The sequence below is a fragment of the Natator depressus genome, chromosome 4 (genome assembly GCF_965152275.1).
Source record: "Natator depressus isolate rNatDep1 chromosome 4, rNatDep2.hap1, whole genome shotgun sequence".
NCBI classification, from domain to species: Eukaryota; Metazoa; Chordata; order Testudines; family Cheloniidae; genus Natator; species Natator depressus.
The window spans coordinates 34,854,110-34,868,627 of record NC_134237.1 but is presented as its reverse complement, the minus strand read 5'-3'; the positions used below and the strand labels follow the sequence as shown (position 1 = coordinate 34,868,627).

Sequence of the window (14,518 nt, the reverse complement as noted above, 5' to 3'; positions counted from 1 at the left end):
GACCTAGGACTTTCTGGGCAAGTAGACTGGGACTGGTATCAAAACCCTGAGGAGTGGAGACTGGGACTGGCTAGGTGAGGAGAATGGGATTGGGACAAGGAGCAAGGGGTGAGGAAGAGACAGGATTAGGGCAGGACCACATTGGAAAGGATGGGACAGAAATGACCACATTTTGGGGGGGCACAGCAGAAAAGTCTGTGCCCATTGCAGAACACTGCCCTACAGAGCCTGGAATGGAACCCAAGATCTCCGAGTCTCCCCACTCCTCAGCGGTCAGCAAATATCTCTGAAACCCTGGCAAACTCTCTCATCCTGCGCCAATGCTGGTCCACATACAGGATGACAACCTGCTACCTCTAGCCGAGGTCAGTGTGGTGGCTCTAAAGGTTCCAGTTCTGCCGATGACCCGTGTGGGTGTCAATATCATACCACCTGATGGAATTTCTGGGGTTTTTTTTCCAGTTGGAAATTACACACAAACTATGTGTGTAATAAACAATTAAACATTATTAAGGTTGCAAAGTCGAGCACTCAAAAGTCAGGAAATGCCAGAATAAAGTTACCTGTGCAACCTTTTATCTGCATTTGTTGCAGAAGCTGGAAGATGAGTAGTGAATGAGGCAAGGGATTACAGGAAGAGAAAGGATGGTCTCGTGGTGAAGGCACTTAAATGCTGCAAAGAACAAGCACATGCCTTTAAATCACTCCTACGTTACTCAGGGTTTCATTGATTTATGAAGCATGTTCTTTTTGCAGTTACAGTTCAGGAGAGAAACAGGTGACAAATTCTCATTTTTAAGTCCTATACCTCTGGAACAGTCTCCTGTCACTAGTCTTCTTTATGTTAACAGGAGTTTTGTTCACTTCACGTGAGCCCACTGGAAGGAATTATGACTTCAATACATTCGTTGTAACAGTTAATGCTTGAAAGTGAGTCAGTGGAGGATGGGATGCTCACAAATTTGGTGGCTGTCCCTGAACAGGGATGGGTTTTTCACAGCAAGCCTATAGAAGATTGCCCCACTCCACCAGTGCTGTCTTCTCCCTAGTGTTCCTCAGTGATGGTAGGAATCGAAATAGGCCTGAGCCAGTTCTCTGCATTCTTCCAAGCCTGCAGAACAGTCAGCAGAGCTCCACTGCCAGCAGAAGATAGGGGAACGGCAAGGAACTACTTTGTGGTGATGTGGTCTCTTTAGCTCCCCAGGCAGAGGGACTGCTGGATGCTCTTTGGGGACAATGAAAGAGGGAGCTATAATGCTCCCTAAGACTGTGGTCCCTCTAGGGTCTGCATCACCCCACAACACAAGGCTACACCTAAATGACACAATGTAGCTTGGAGGCCTGGTCTTCACTACAAAACATTATAGTGAAGACTCCAATTAACTTATCGGATACTGACCACAACAGTATATCCAGCATAGATAAGGCACAAACCCTGTTCAGCATCATGTCAGCTAGTCATGTTTAAACCCTAATTTAGCTATTGATAACTTAAAAACAAACAACAACTATCCTGAGGTTAAAACCTACCCTCTCTTCTTCCCCCCGCTCCAAAAAAAATTTCAAATCTAAACAACAAGTGAAATTGTAGCCAAACTGATTTGCCAAGATGACTGGAAAAGGCTCATCACAACTTCGCTTCACAGAGATTCCTTTTCCTAAGCATCTTTTGTACAGGGATAAGTAGTGAGAACTTCAGTTTGCTAAACCTGGTAGCATTGCTGGAAAAGTACAACCTTATAGTATCAAAGCACTCTCCGCCTTGTCCCATTAGGGCTAAAGAAATTGATCTAGTTACAGGCTACCTGTCAATCAAAGAAAAAAAAAAAAAGCTCTCAACTCAAGCTACTATAAAACACCAGAGCTACATTTACCATTAGGGACACTGACATCCAATTGATTTATCTGACTAAACAATCCTGTTTGTGAAGGGGTGCATGTGACAGTCCCATGAGTACATCTCCGGTTAAGACAAATCATCCCTGCCATATGGCCCTAGTTCCATTCCTGCATGTAAATAGATTTCTTTAAAAAAAAAAACTTGCTTTTCTGGGGAGCACTTTATTACCATACATACATGTATTAGTTTACACACACACTCTCTCTCTCTTTTCCTTACACATATATTCTGTAGTGAGAGAGAGAGAGAGACACCCCACTGACTCTGGAAATAGCGTGCATTAGCAGCTGGTTGGAGAAGAAATGTTTTGGGCCACATCATCCCAACTTCAGATAAATGCTCACAGAAAAAAAAATTTCTGCTAAAAATGCACTAGAGCAAGAAAGAACAGGGAGCTGGCCTTAAACACAGTGCTCAAGGAACAGGGAAATCAGAGGGAGCTTTGCAAACATGGTCCGACTTGTGTTGCATACATTGCAGCTGGACCTGGGAATCTGGCCCATTATTCTTTAAGACTTGAGAAACGTGTATATAGGTTTCCCCAGCTCACTCTGTGATTTTCAGTAGTTTTGAGGATATTTTTGTCTAGTTACCACAAAATCCTACCCCAAATATACAAGAAAACACTTATTCCCCTTGGAATTCAATTACCTCTTCCAGGCTGTCCGCTTCCAAGTTGCCCCCAAGGTGAATGATGGGTTAAAAAAAAATCAAACTCCATATTTAGCCACTTCAGAAATAGTTTTCCATAAAAGATCTACGCCTCGATAGTAACTGCAGAGTATAGTCAGGAAGAATAAGTTTTCTTTGAGTTATAGAGCACCACAGTAGATTTTGATCTATAAGTCCTAAAACTTTTATTGGGAAACAATTTGGCTCACTCTTCAGTTGTTAGTGGGCAACAGGTAGTCTGTTCCCAGGATTATGACAACCAATCCATTTTTCTTCACATTTCCCACTTGCTGCTCTGCAACAATGCTAACTATAGCATCAGGATATTTTTTATCTGGTAAACTATCAGCCTGCAAACCCACATCTCTCCGAGTAAGTATGTTTTATGTTCCTGCAGGCCATTGGGAACAAGGATGAAAACACTGGCATTTTAGATCCTACCCAGTTTGGGCTGACCATCCCACAACAAACCATTCTCCCATGCCATGTTGGACTATCGCCGAGATATTGATACAGTGACCTGGTAGCGTCTTTGCTGACTTGGCCTTTGTAGATTTTTTTCCCCTTTATTCCTCCTCTGTCCCATGCAAAATATAGTCAGTGTAGACTGTTAGCCAATAATCTGGGCCTGTCATACCACGCCAGCAAGAAGGAGCGGCACAGTAGCTAGAAAGAAAGGCAAGAAAGAATAAACCCACCACCCACCATGATTTTCTTTGGTGGATGCCACCGCAAAGTGAGTCTACATGCTGTACAATAATGAAACATTTGTATGATTTGTTGGTATATCATGAGCTTCCATGTGTTGGTGAATGACAGAAGGGCCCCCAGGGTGAAAGCAGCCATGTGTTCATTCTGGTGCTCTCTTTTGCCATTTCTTACATAGCTTAATAAAAAATAAAATAAATACCAATAGTATTAGAGTGCTAAATACCTCTTCACCTCCAATAAAAAGGGACTCCTAGCTTGCATGTTATGTATACAACACCCTAAAGTCCAGTATATGACCAAACGTTATCATGAGCAGATGGAAGGCTTAGGGCACCAGAGCGGAACAACTGAGAGACTTTAATAGGATTATGAGTGTATATTTCACTGGTGTAAAACTTTTCAATTGCATTTATTAATTTTTGTAAACATAGGCCTCTTTCCTGGCCCGGTCCTGCACCACCTTGAAGTCAGTTGCAAAGTTTCCTTTGGCTTCAATATTTCAGTATCCGTCCCTATATCAGGTTCCCAAGCGTTAGACCAGCAGCTCGATAACTATGGTTCCCACACTGCCTGCAGATTGCAGAGAAAGCTGGCAGGTCAAAAGGTGCTGGCTCCTCCTCCAAGATCCTGGGAACAGCTGAACACAAAAAGGAGGAGCCAGCGCTATAGCCTCCTCCATCGCTACTGAGGAGGAGGAGAAACAGAAGCCAGTCCCAGAGGCTGGAGCCATCAGGTGGACTGGAGAGGTCAGTTATGAGCAGGAGCAACATCTGGGAACAGATTTAAGAGCCTCAAACGAGAATGCCCAGGGGAGAAGCTACCAAGTGGCTCAGCAGCATTTTCAGGGGAGCAAGACGCAGGGAGGAAAGGGAATCAGAATGCCGGGCTAGCACTGGCAAGAAAACAGAGAAGAAAGTGACTAGGCAGAAAAGCAATGTGGCCAAGGAGCAGAGGAGAAGGGAATTGGGGGGGGGTTGCACAACATGTGCCGAAGAAAGGAAGATCTGACAGCAGGGAAACATGCAAGAGGAGAAGACAATCAGGCTCCAGGGAAAGCTGTGAATAGGAGAATAAAGAATATGGAGAAGGAGATGAATTGAAGAGCAAAAGAAGACAGTGTAATTAATATTTTCCCAAGGAGGACAAAACCTTTATTGTATTAAAAACATCAGAAAATACCTACCAGTAGTACTTACACAAATGCTGTAGTTGCCACAAAATAGGAGTGAGAGTAGGAGGCTGGGGGGGACCAGCAGGAGATGATCTCTTTAGTAAGGTGTGGACTGCACGGTGAAAAGGTTTCAGAACCCCTGAGCTAGAACAGCACACCATCTGCCAAAAGAAAGGAATTTTAAGTTATATGGTGGGTAGGAGGAAAGTTGGGACTTCGCCTAACTAGACTGCAATCAGTTTTGAAACCGTTTTTGAAAAGCAATCAGCACAGACACTCCAAAAATGGAGCAAACATCATAACAATTCGAGAAGCTGTGAACAATGTTTAGGAAATGTTCACGGTGCTACGGTCCTGAAATCCCAGTTAGAGTTTCTGAGCCTTTTTTCTCTGAAAATATATTACCCTAATTTTGATCTTATTGAGGCCATGCTATAATTCCAGGGAGACCAATGGAGGGGAAGCGAAGACCTGATGATTTCCATGTAGAGGCTGCGTTTATGGATTAATCCCAACAGGGAGCAACTAAACCTCATCCCAGGGGCATTTCAGTTCGGACTCAGCACAGTCAATTGAGAAATGGGGTAGTTATTTATGACTGGGACTGTTTTGACTTTCAAATAAACATTTTAATTATTTTAAGTGCTACACTGAAACTCAGAAATCAAACACTGCTGTAATTTTTGTGTCAGCTGTGCCTCCTTCTCCTCCCTCACACCCTTCCTTACTGATGGAAAATTCAAGCTGAGTTTAAATTCCAGAGTGTACACGATACTCAGCTTCATGTCAATCACATCAGAAAGCATTTCCCCAAAGCAAAATCCACTGCTGAGACCCATTGCCGAGAGCGGGAAGAGATGCCTTTTCTACACTAAGCAGACTTAGGGCCTGATTCTAGGAGTAACTCCAATTAGGTCAGTGGGGCTGCATCAGTCTAAAACTGATATACATGAAAGGCCCACCCTCAACGTTCATCTAGATCCAGTTAAATCAATGTATCAACTTCTCTAAAAATCAGGCCCTCTATGACTGTCTCAGAAACCCTGACACATCTCACTGTAGCAAAACATTCTCATCTTTCTTCCCTGTATGTTCATGATTTGGTGATATTTTTTCTCAACTGCTTGAAGAACTTTTAAAAAAAATCTGATCCTTTATTTTTATATGAAAACAGTTATTTTTAATATATTTGCATTAAAGTTAAATGTAAATTCCATTTAGTAGAATGCAACCTTTTAACTTTTCTCTCTCTTCTAATTCATACAAGTGCAAAGCGTTCAAAGTCACGTACAGGTTGTGCTTTAGCACTTGGAGGTAGATGCTTACGCAGAGCACTGTGAATCTTTGTCTTTACCTGTGCTGCATTTTTTATCCATTAAATCTAAAGAGCCTCATCCAGTCCCCTTTAGAAGTAGGTAGCAAAACTCCCACTGACTTCCATCAGGAGCAGGATTGGGCCCCACACCTGTGAAATTTAGAAGTCTAGATGTTGTGGTTTTATTTCCACAGCAGTCTGTTTTTCTTTTCAGATCTGAATAGTCAGGGTCACGTTTATATGCACTGTCAGTCTTCCAGTTCCTATTGAAAAGTCAATTTAACAAAAAAAAAAGAAGAAGTAGAAAATGTATACTACTAGTTCTGTGCATTTATGCACTTGTCACAGAACACTTTGGGGCCAAATCCCTAGTTCATGTAAATGGTGTTGCTCCATTAATTTCAATGGAGCTATGCCGATTTACAGCAGCTGAGGATTTGGTCTCATGTCCTAGAATTTTTCTACATGTGGAAAAAGCAACACGCTAGCAACCAAAGACTTTAAAAAATATCACCAGCGAGCATTTCAGCTGATCAGTATTACTATCACCCCAGCAGCAGGCAAATTCAGTTTCTGAATATTCCGACAATCACTTGTGTTTCACTAGAGTATTATTTTTTTCTGGTGCATGGAAGCTTTGCTTTGTCAGAGATAATGAAAGAGACATGGCAAAGCTATTTGCTAGGGGCTTTTTATTTTTTTACTTCTCTGGTTTAAAGATTAGATGTTTTCTTTTTGTAAAGCTGGGTATACCAACTGGCATTGGCTGTATTAAAATAAGGAAGAACCTCAATCAAAAAAACCTCTCCAAAGGCAAGCTTTCTTGTTAATATGCACAAACATGAAAGGCTTTCTTTTCATCCTATACAACTACAGTGTGTGTAAATTGCAGGGGGCTCATTGGCATAAATCTCGGCTGTGACCTCTGAGGTAAACTGGATTTACATTACTTTCTGACAAGAATTAAATGAAGGCCTTGTGGATATACGAACAGCCTTCTAGACTGCAACAGATGGGCATGAATGTGCTCCCTAGGCAAACTATCAGTGACATCTGTGTCCTCCAAATTCTGGTGGTCTCAGCCAATTAACAGGCAAAAGGAGGGGGGGGGAAGCCGCCCTCTGCACAGCCACCCCTAGTCAAAACTGAAGCAGAAGTGCTTGTGTTTAGAAATGGGATCAAGAACAGCCCACAGCAGTGAGGGAATTGTTATTAGGCTCTACAGAGATAAGCATTACAGAAAAAGCTAATGTGGATAGGTTAGATATTATTAAAACAGAACAAATTCTGCCCCCCAGTTAAACCAGTGTAAACCCAGAGTAATGTCATTACTGAGAAAGATTTGTTCTGGTGTAATGGAAAGCAGAATTTGGTCTTATAAGCAGAGATGGGCCCAAAACAAAACACTTCATCTAACCTCACTTACCCACACTTTGGGAAAGCTTAGATCCAGGTCTGGAGCCAAACTTGATGGCTGCTTCCTATCTCTGTAGTGGGGTGAATTAGAAACTGGATCCAAACATCCCTAATTCACAACTGGACTTTCAGCATGGCCTCACCTTTATTTGTAAGCCATATGGACCCCTGAGAAAAAGAGCTCAGGTGAGTAATGTAATAAAGATTGGAGACAGAATCCCTGTTACCTACCTTGGCCGTTATTGAAAAACAGTGCTTTGGGGATGGATTGTAAATATATCCACTGGACATTTAAGGATCCTTCATATGGTTCTTCAGAGAACTTCAGATTTTTTTCAGTGTGGTACAGATACTGAGTAGAACATCAAGAATGTTCTTTATTAGTAAAACAAAAAAAGGTCTCAAGTGATTTATTTCAAAACTGTTTTAGCTTTTAAGGGAATAAAGTCTTTAAGGGAAATGATCTATTCAGAATGAAGCATTAGAGATTATTCTTTTGAATTTTAGGGGAACATCCATGAAATTTAAAAACAATAGACATTTACATAAAACTTTGATCCTGATGACGAGTGCAGGGACTGGACTAGATGACCTCTCGTGGTCCCTTCCAGTTCTATGATTCTATTTGAGAAAACAAGACATCACCACACTAATAAGCACCTAAGAAAGAAAACTTCTAACAGTGAAGTTTCACATTGCACTTTGTTTTAGGTCTTAAAAAAAAAAAGTTGTCAGTAAAAAATTTAGATTTCATTGCTCTCCAGAATGTATCCTCATTAAACATTTCCCTTGAGAGTTAGCATTTTTAAGATAGGTGGGGGTTTAAAATAATCACCCTCAATTCTCCATGTCTATGGAAGACTTGTCCTTCTTGCAGTTGCATGTAAATATTCCTTTTTCAGTTAATTCACCCATAGCTATATCCACAAAACAAGATACATAAGGGAAGAAGGGACTGACGCAGAAGTACTGAGAACCACAACTTTCACTGCATTAAATGGGAGTTAACTTTAAGCATGTGCTTAAGTATTTTCCTCAATAGCAGTTCTTTCTTGAATTTGGCCATATATGCACAATTTCACTGTGGTATAAAGACACTTCACAACTTGTACACATTTCTTTCACACAGCCATTTGCATTGTCCATAGGAGCCAAAATAGGCTGCCTGCAAGAATATTTGCATGAGCAGCATTATTCTGGAGAACATAAAATTGTCTCCTCAATCTGTAAACCAAAAATGTAGAGCAATTGGCCACTTTATGTACGAGGGGATGTAAAGGAGAGGGGAATTCTGGGGCAGAAACTGATCCCTAAACTGTTCAAACTTTGTTTACTTATTAACCAGAAATGTTAAAACAAACAAGCAAGCAAACCCTACCTGAGTCATTTTTGAAGGGCTCTGCTGCTCCTTTTGGACTATCCTCTGTGTCTCAGGTGTCTATTTTCAACAGACTGTGCAGTACACTGCTCTATATTCACTCCACATTCATAGGCCATTGGTTCTTGTTGCTTGATAAAACTGGCTGATAGGATGGTGGATGTGAAATGTGTACTGTAAGCTGTTCCTCATGAAACATAAGTTTGTAAATATTTCCATTACTTCCCTTAAGAACAGTCCAAAAGTCCCAACTTTTTACCTCTTCCACCCCCAATGGATACCTCTAGCATAACACAGGGTGATAACAGCAGAAGGGATCTTTGGCTAAATGCAGAATTGTGATAGTGTCAGGACTTGGTGTACAAAAGCACCTGTTGTTTTGCTCTTGTAGTGATTTTAAAAGTGCTAATTCTGGCTCTCCCCCCCTCTCCCAAAACTACCATTTCACACACCATTATTGAATGCAAAAGAGGGAATAACTGAGAGACAGATCAATAAATTTAAAAGATCTTTAAAAAAAAGACAATGAATTTGGTACAGCACATATTTTTAGATCAAAGATGCCTTTGAAGTGACAAACCGCTAATCCATAAACTACTGAAGCACTTCCTTTCTGTTCCAAACTACTTGTTGTCAAATAAAATGGAAGTTAAGGAAATTATCTTTATCTGAAAATGGCCAAAAGAAGCCATCACCTAATGACAGCTTTGTCACAAATGACAATTGGGGAAATTGTTAGGAAGGCGAGGCCTAACGACTTGAGAAATAAGCTTGCTGTTTGCACTAATCTGGTCATGCAGCCCCCCACACAAAATTCCAGTCAGCTTGCTGTGTGAAACAGCTAAGTCTTTGTCACTGTTAACAGCGGCTGGAAAGACTTCTCTTTCATGAATATGTATCACCAGTCCTCCGTGTCTGCAGAGACAAACCCTTCAAAACTGCAATATAAAAAATAAAACACCCCGCCACCCCAAACAACCAACCAACAAAAAACAAAATCCTAAGCTACTGAGCTGAGCGGAGTGAAATGCTAGTAACTAATGAAAGCTCACGTTTTGGTAATCAAGCCAGAGGAACCCTCTGCTCAAAGCCTTTCCTAGGACTTTTATTTCCCAGCAAATTGAGATGAAGCCTATAGAGCACTTCACATCTTCCTGTGTAAATGTGCAAAACCTAAATGACCCCATAGGGGTATATTATGCATCTCTCTCTATATTTATACCAAATATTTGACCAAATGTGTTGCACATGTATGAAAAAAAACTGGCTGTATATACAAAACCGTGGGCCTGATCAACTCAAACTCACGTGAACCCATGCTTACTCATGTGAGTAAAGTTGATTTCAAGGGGATTACTCATGTAAATACAGACTACCTGCACGTGTAAGGGTTCCAAGGCTTCACATCTCTTTGCCTGCTTCCCATCATGATAAAATATACAGCGTGAAATTTACAAATTAATAAAAAAAAATATGCATTAAATCAGATTAAAATGTTTAACATATTTGAAAACAGTATATTAATATACTATTTTCTACTATAGGAATGGATTCCTTTTTTTAAAAAATACAATTTGGCCAAGAATCTCAAAAGCAACTAGTGATTTTTGGGTGCCCAACTTGAGACAACACAAAAGGGCCTGATTTTCAGAGGGCAGGCGCTCAGCACTTTCTAAGAATCAGATCTCTTTAAAGCATCTCCAGTTGGACAACCAGAATCACCAGTAATTTTTGAAACTCTTGGGCTTTATTTTTTATGGGGTCTTTTTACCAACTATTCACAAAATGCTCTGCAGAGAGACGTATAATGGAAACATAGTTGCCCAATTTTACTGTCAGTAACACCGGCTAAATCCAGAACAACTCAGATGATGTCAGTGGAGTTACATTGGTATAAAAGTGGAATATGAGAGAGAGGGACTCAAACCCACAGCACTTTGTAAAACTGGGCACTGAGATTCATATACAGGCAGAAGGGAGGAAATGGCTTATAAGGCTGCAGTAGAGTAGATCTATATGACAGAATTATTTTGCATCTGCAGAACTGATCCTGAATTTCCTGCATACCATAATCTGCTAGTAAAACCAATGGGAGGTATAGAAACACAAAGAATTCAGGATCAAAGCTTATGTGTATATGATCAAAATAAATAGATTAAAATGTGGGGCGGGGGGGGGAGGAGGAGGGTTTCTATTGGCAATGCTGTACATTTATTAAAAGAGTCAATATTGTTCATAAAGTTACCTTAAGATATTTGCTACTGTTGTTTGAACTTTGGTGAGCTAATCAGGTAACAAAATGAACCTTATTTACTAAAAAGAGATGTTTTTCTAACATCACATATTTTATTTTTTCTCCCAGTAATAATGAGAGGAAGAAATTGGACTTCCAGTGGAGATATCAAGACACTAAGCTCAATTTTGAGGGTCTACGATATTATGCAATGTTTGCTGTAGACATTTCCATTTCATTAGCATATTCTACTTTACATGAAATCCAGTGATGAATGCTTCCCCTGATCTAAGGCTAATCCTCTTTAAAGAGCTACAGGCTACATTACATGTGGCCACAGCCGCAGTTATGCCATGGCTGAATCACTTTGAAGCCTATTGAACAGTGTTCCCTTGTGAGACTTTGCACAAATCCATAAACCAGTGCTCTCTGTGTTGTGAAATCCTAATGTTTTCATCATGAAGAATTTTTTATAAAGGGGCAGAACCTCCCTCCCCCCAAATAAGGTCACACTGCACATGAGATGCTAGGCTGCCGTCACTACTTCTAACTGCCAATCTATAATTGTAGCATACAAGATTAAAGTAAAATGTTGACCTGGTCTTTCAACAGCAAGCAATTATTCAGAAGACATGTCTGCTGGAACAACAATTCACAATTTATAAAGATGAATTGAGAACCAGCCTTCTGGGTGAGATTGTCTTAGCACAGTTTTCTGTGGGCTACCTAAAATTTACCAAATTTTGATGGCCACCTTCTAAATTGCAATGGTCAGTATAATCTGAAAGTGATATGGGATACTATTGTAAACTGGAAATGTTTTTTGAACCATGCTTCTCTCCCTTTCTTTATTCCATCCCCCTGCTTCCCTTTCTCCTTTTTACATCCTTTTCATTCCTATGCATTTTCTTCATCCACATTCTTTTTCTTTCTTTTCCTATATCCCTTTCTGTGGACCTGATCCAGAGCCAATTGAAATTGGTAGAAGGACTCCCATTTACTGCAGTGGGTTTTAGATCAGGCCTTCTGTGTGTGCACGCACACACATATCTGTTTCTCTTATTTTCAGGGTGGCAGCTGAAAACAAGAGAAAAGAGTCCAGCAGGTGCCTCACTGATTCACCAGAGAGCTTTATGATCAGTGCCTGCTGCTGAGTAAAACTGTCAATATTGCATCATCCCAGGAAGCTTCATCACTTAGCAGTCACCCCAGGTAAAACACTTCTGGTCAACACCAACCGGCTACTCTTCTGCTGACTATTCCACACATGTCCATTAATTAAACTCTAGGGCAAGATACATCTCACATAGGTAGATGACTAATGCACATCATCTAGCCCCTTTAAAATTTGCGTAGTGGACTAGAATATACATTGTTACACAATACAGTGCACAAGGTACCTTATGTGAGCATCGCAAGACACAATACAATCAAATTAGAAAGAAAACCGTGGTATTTATTGGCCTGTTCCAAAGCCTCCTGAAGCCAGTGAAATTTCTTCAGGCCTTTAAATACTCCAAACACTTATCTTTACACACAATTAATTTGCTTCAGAGTAGCCAAACAGGGTTTTATTTAAGTGACAAAAATAATATCGTACATTTACCCAGAACCTTTCATTAATAAGAACCCCAGTATGATATTCAAAGTAACCCACTTCTAGACAGACTATACACAATGATCACTTCATATGCCTTTGAAATGCAGCCACCTGGGGGTGGAATGTGGCATCTGTACACAGCAGCACGACACCTTAGAACAGGAACTACAGAAGAATACGATATTCATTTGAAGGTACAGACAGAACACATTTCTTAAATTGCAATCTGACCAGGAAACCAGGACTAATACTCTGGTTCTTGCAAAGAGTGCCATAGGGTCTTTAATGTTCACAACTAGTCAGGAGGGTTACAAAGGTTAATACCCTGTCACATGATGGGTCATAATCCACTGACTCCAGTGGTCCCTGTTATAGTCAGGTCTTCAATTTTTCGTCTCATTTGAAAGATGAAACCGTCAGTAGCCCAGAGCCCCTTACTTTCTTTACTCATTCTGTACTCACTCAGGGAAAAGAATACCATCTACTCTACTGAATTACCAATATCACTTCCTACAGTTTAATGGGATTCTCTTGGGCATCTCCCAGCCAAGTACTGGCCAGGTCCTATTCTGTTTAATTCACGATATCAGACAAGACTGTAGTCTGAGGTGGTATAAAGACTATTGAGGTCTACGTGCAAAAATGTCCACAGTCTGTCATTCTGAAAGAAAAATGGTCCAAATCACATATGAATAGTGAAGCTCCCTGAAGTTGGTGATAACTCACATAAATACCTCTGAATGAAGATATACAGCCCCCCATCGCTGCCTCAATTTCCCTTGCACAGAGTCCCCTTTTCCAAGGGGCTGATCTCCTGCCTGCATTATCCACTATATGTGATAAGATGGCCCCTTCCTGAGTTACCCTTGAGGCACGCCATGGCTGACAGATGCACATGCCTCAATTTCCCCTTTCTGCTGGAGTCCTCAGTAACTCCATGCAATAAATAGCCCTTTTTGGGGTTAATTTATTACAAGAGGTACCAGAACCATAATCCAGATTTCCCCAGCACAATCTGAATGGTACATTCACTCTTTCAAGTCCCAAAAGTCTATCCACACCAAGTACAGCTCCAGTGTCTCTCACTGTGCTCCAGCTCCCCTATACGCTTCCTCACTATGCCTCACCCCAGCCCCTCTAGCTTCTCTGCTCTGTTTCCTTCCCTGCTCTTGCCTGGAGACATCAGTGGGCTCACCCCTCTATCATTCCCAGCCTTCAGCCCTTTCTGGCTTCAGTTTTCCGGCTCAGAGAGCCGGAAGCCATCTCCCTTTGCTGTTCTCAGCCTTCCACCCTTTCTGGCCACGGCTCTCTGGTCTGGGAAGTTTGTAGGTGATCCTCCGACTGCTTTCTTGCCTTCTGCTTTCACCAGCCTGATCTGGCACCATTGCTCAACCATGGCATTTTCACCGCTTCCTCCTTTAGGAGCGGCAGACTCACCCTGAAGCTCTCAGCCCAGCTCTGCTCTTCCTCTGAGCTCTCTCTATTCAGGACTCTGGCCTCTCCTGCTTTGTGGACAATGAGTTCTGAATTCTTTCTCTGCATTTTGAACTCTTTCTTGCCTTTGGGGTGTCTCTCCTTTATAACCTCGAGGAGCCTTGCCCTCCTCATTACACCAGACTAGGGCACACCTGGACAGGAACAGGAGAGCTGGGTCCAATTCCATGAAGGGGTCAGCAACCATGTTAGAAGCCCTTCTTAGAAGACAGTCATTTAATTTGCCTCATCCTGTATAAATGAAAATGTCTCTGATATTTTAGTCACTAGAATTCAAGCACAACCAAGGAGAAAACCTTAAATATATGATCAGTGTTCTCTTAAGTTTGAGGAAACCGCCATAAAATTATAACTTAAGTCAATACAGGTTTAAGTCACAGAATACACAAACTCCCTAAAAACACGGTGTCCGATCCTCACCTGGAATAAATCAGTGTAACTTCACTCATGTTTACTGGGTGGTTGTCTCATTTAAATTGTGTAGACCAGATCCTCAGTTGATGTAAATCAGCATAGCTCCATTGGGGCCAGCCACCAGTAAAACCTGCTTTTTTGATCAACTAATTTGATGTTTTACAGAGAAAATGCAAGGGGCTCCCTTTCTGTATAGCAGGGAGTGAGGAGGCAC

General features: G+C 41.3%; 1 protein-coding gene across 1 annotated transcript in view; it reads right to left on the bottom strand.

The window, feature by feature from the left end:
- ALPK1 (alpha kinase 1) overlaps positions 1-14,518 on the bottom strand; it is a 74,635-nt gene that overhangs the window by 42,496 nt on the left and 17,621 nt on the right. Inside the window, exon 2 of the mRNA XM_074950010.1 lies at positions 4,480-4,615. The gene's annotated coding sequence lies outside the window, so the exon portion shown is untranslated. The remainder of the gene's footprint in view (positions 1-4,479; positions 4,616-14,518) is intronic.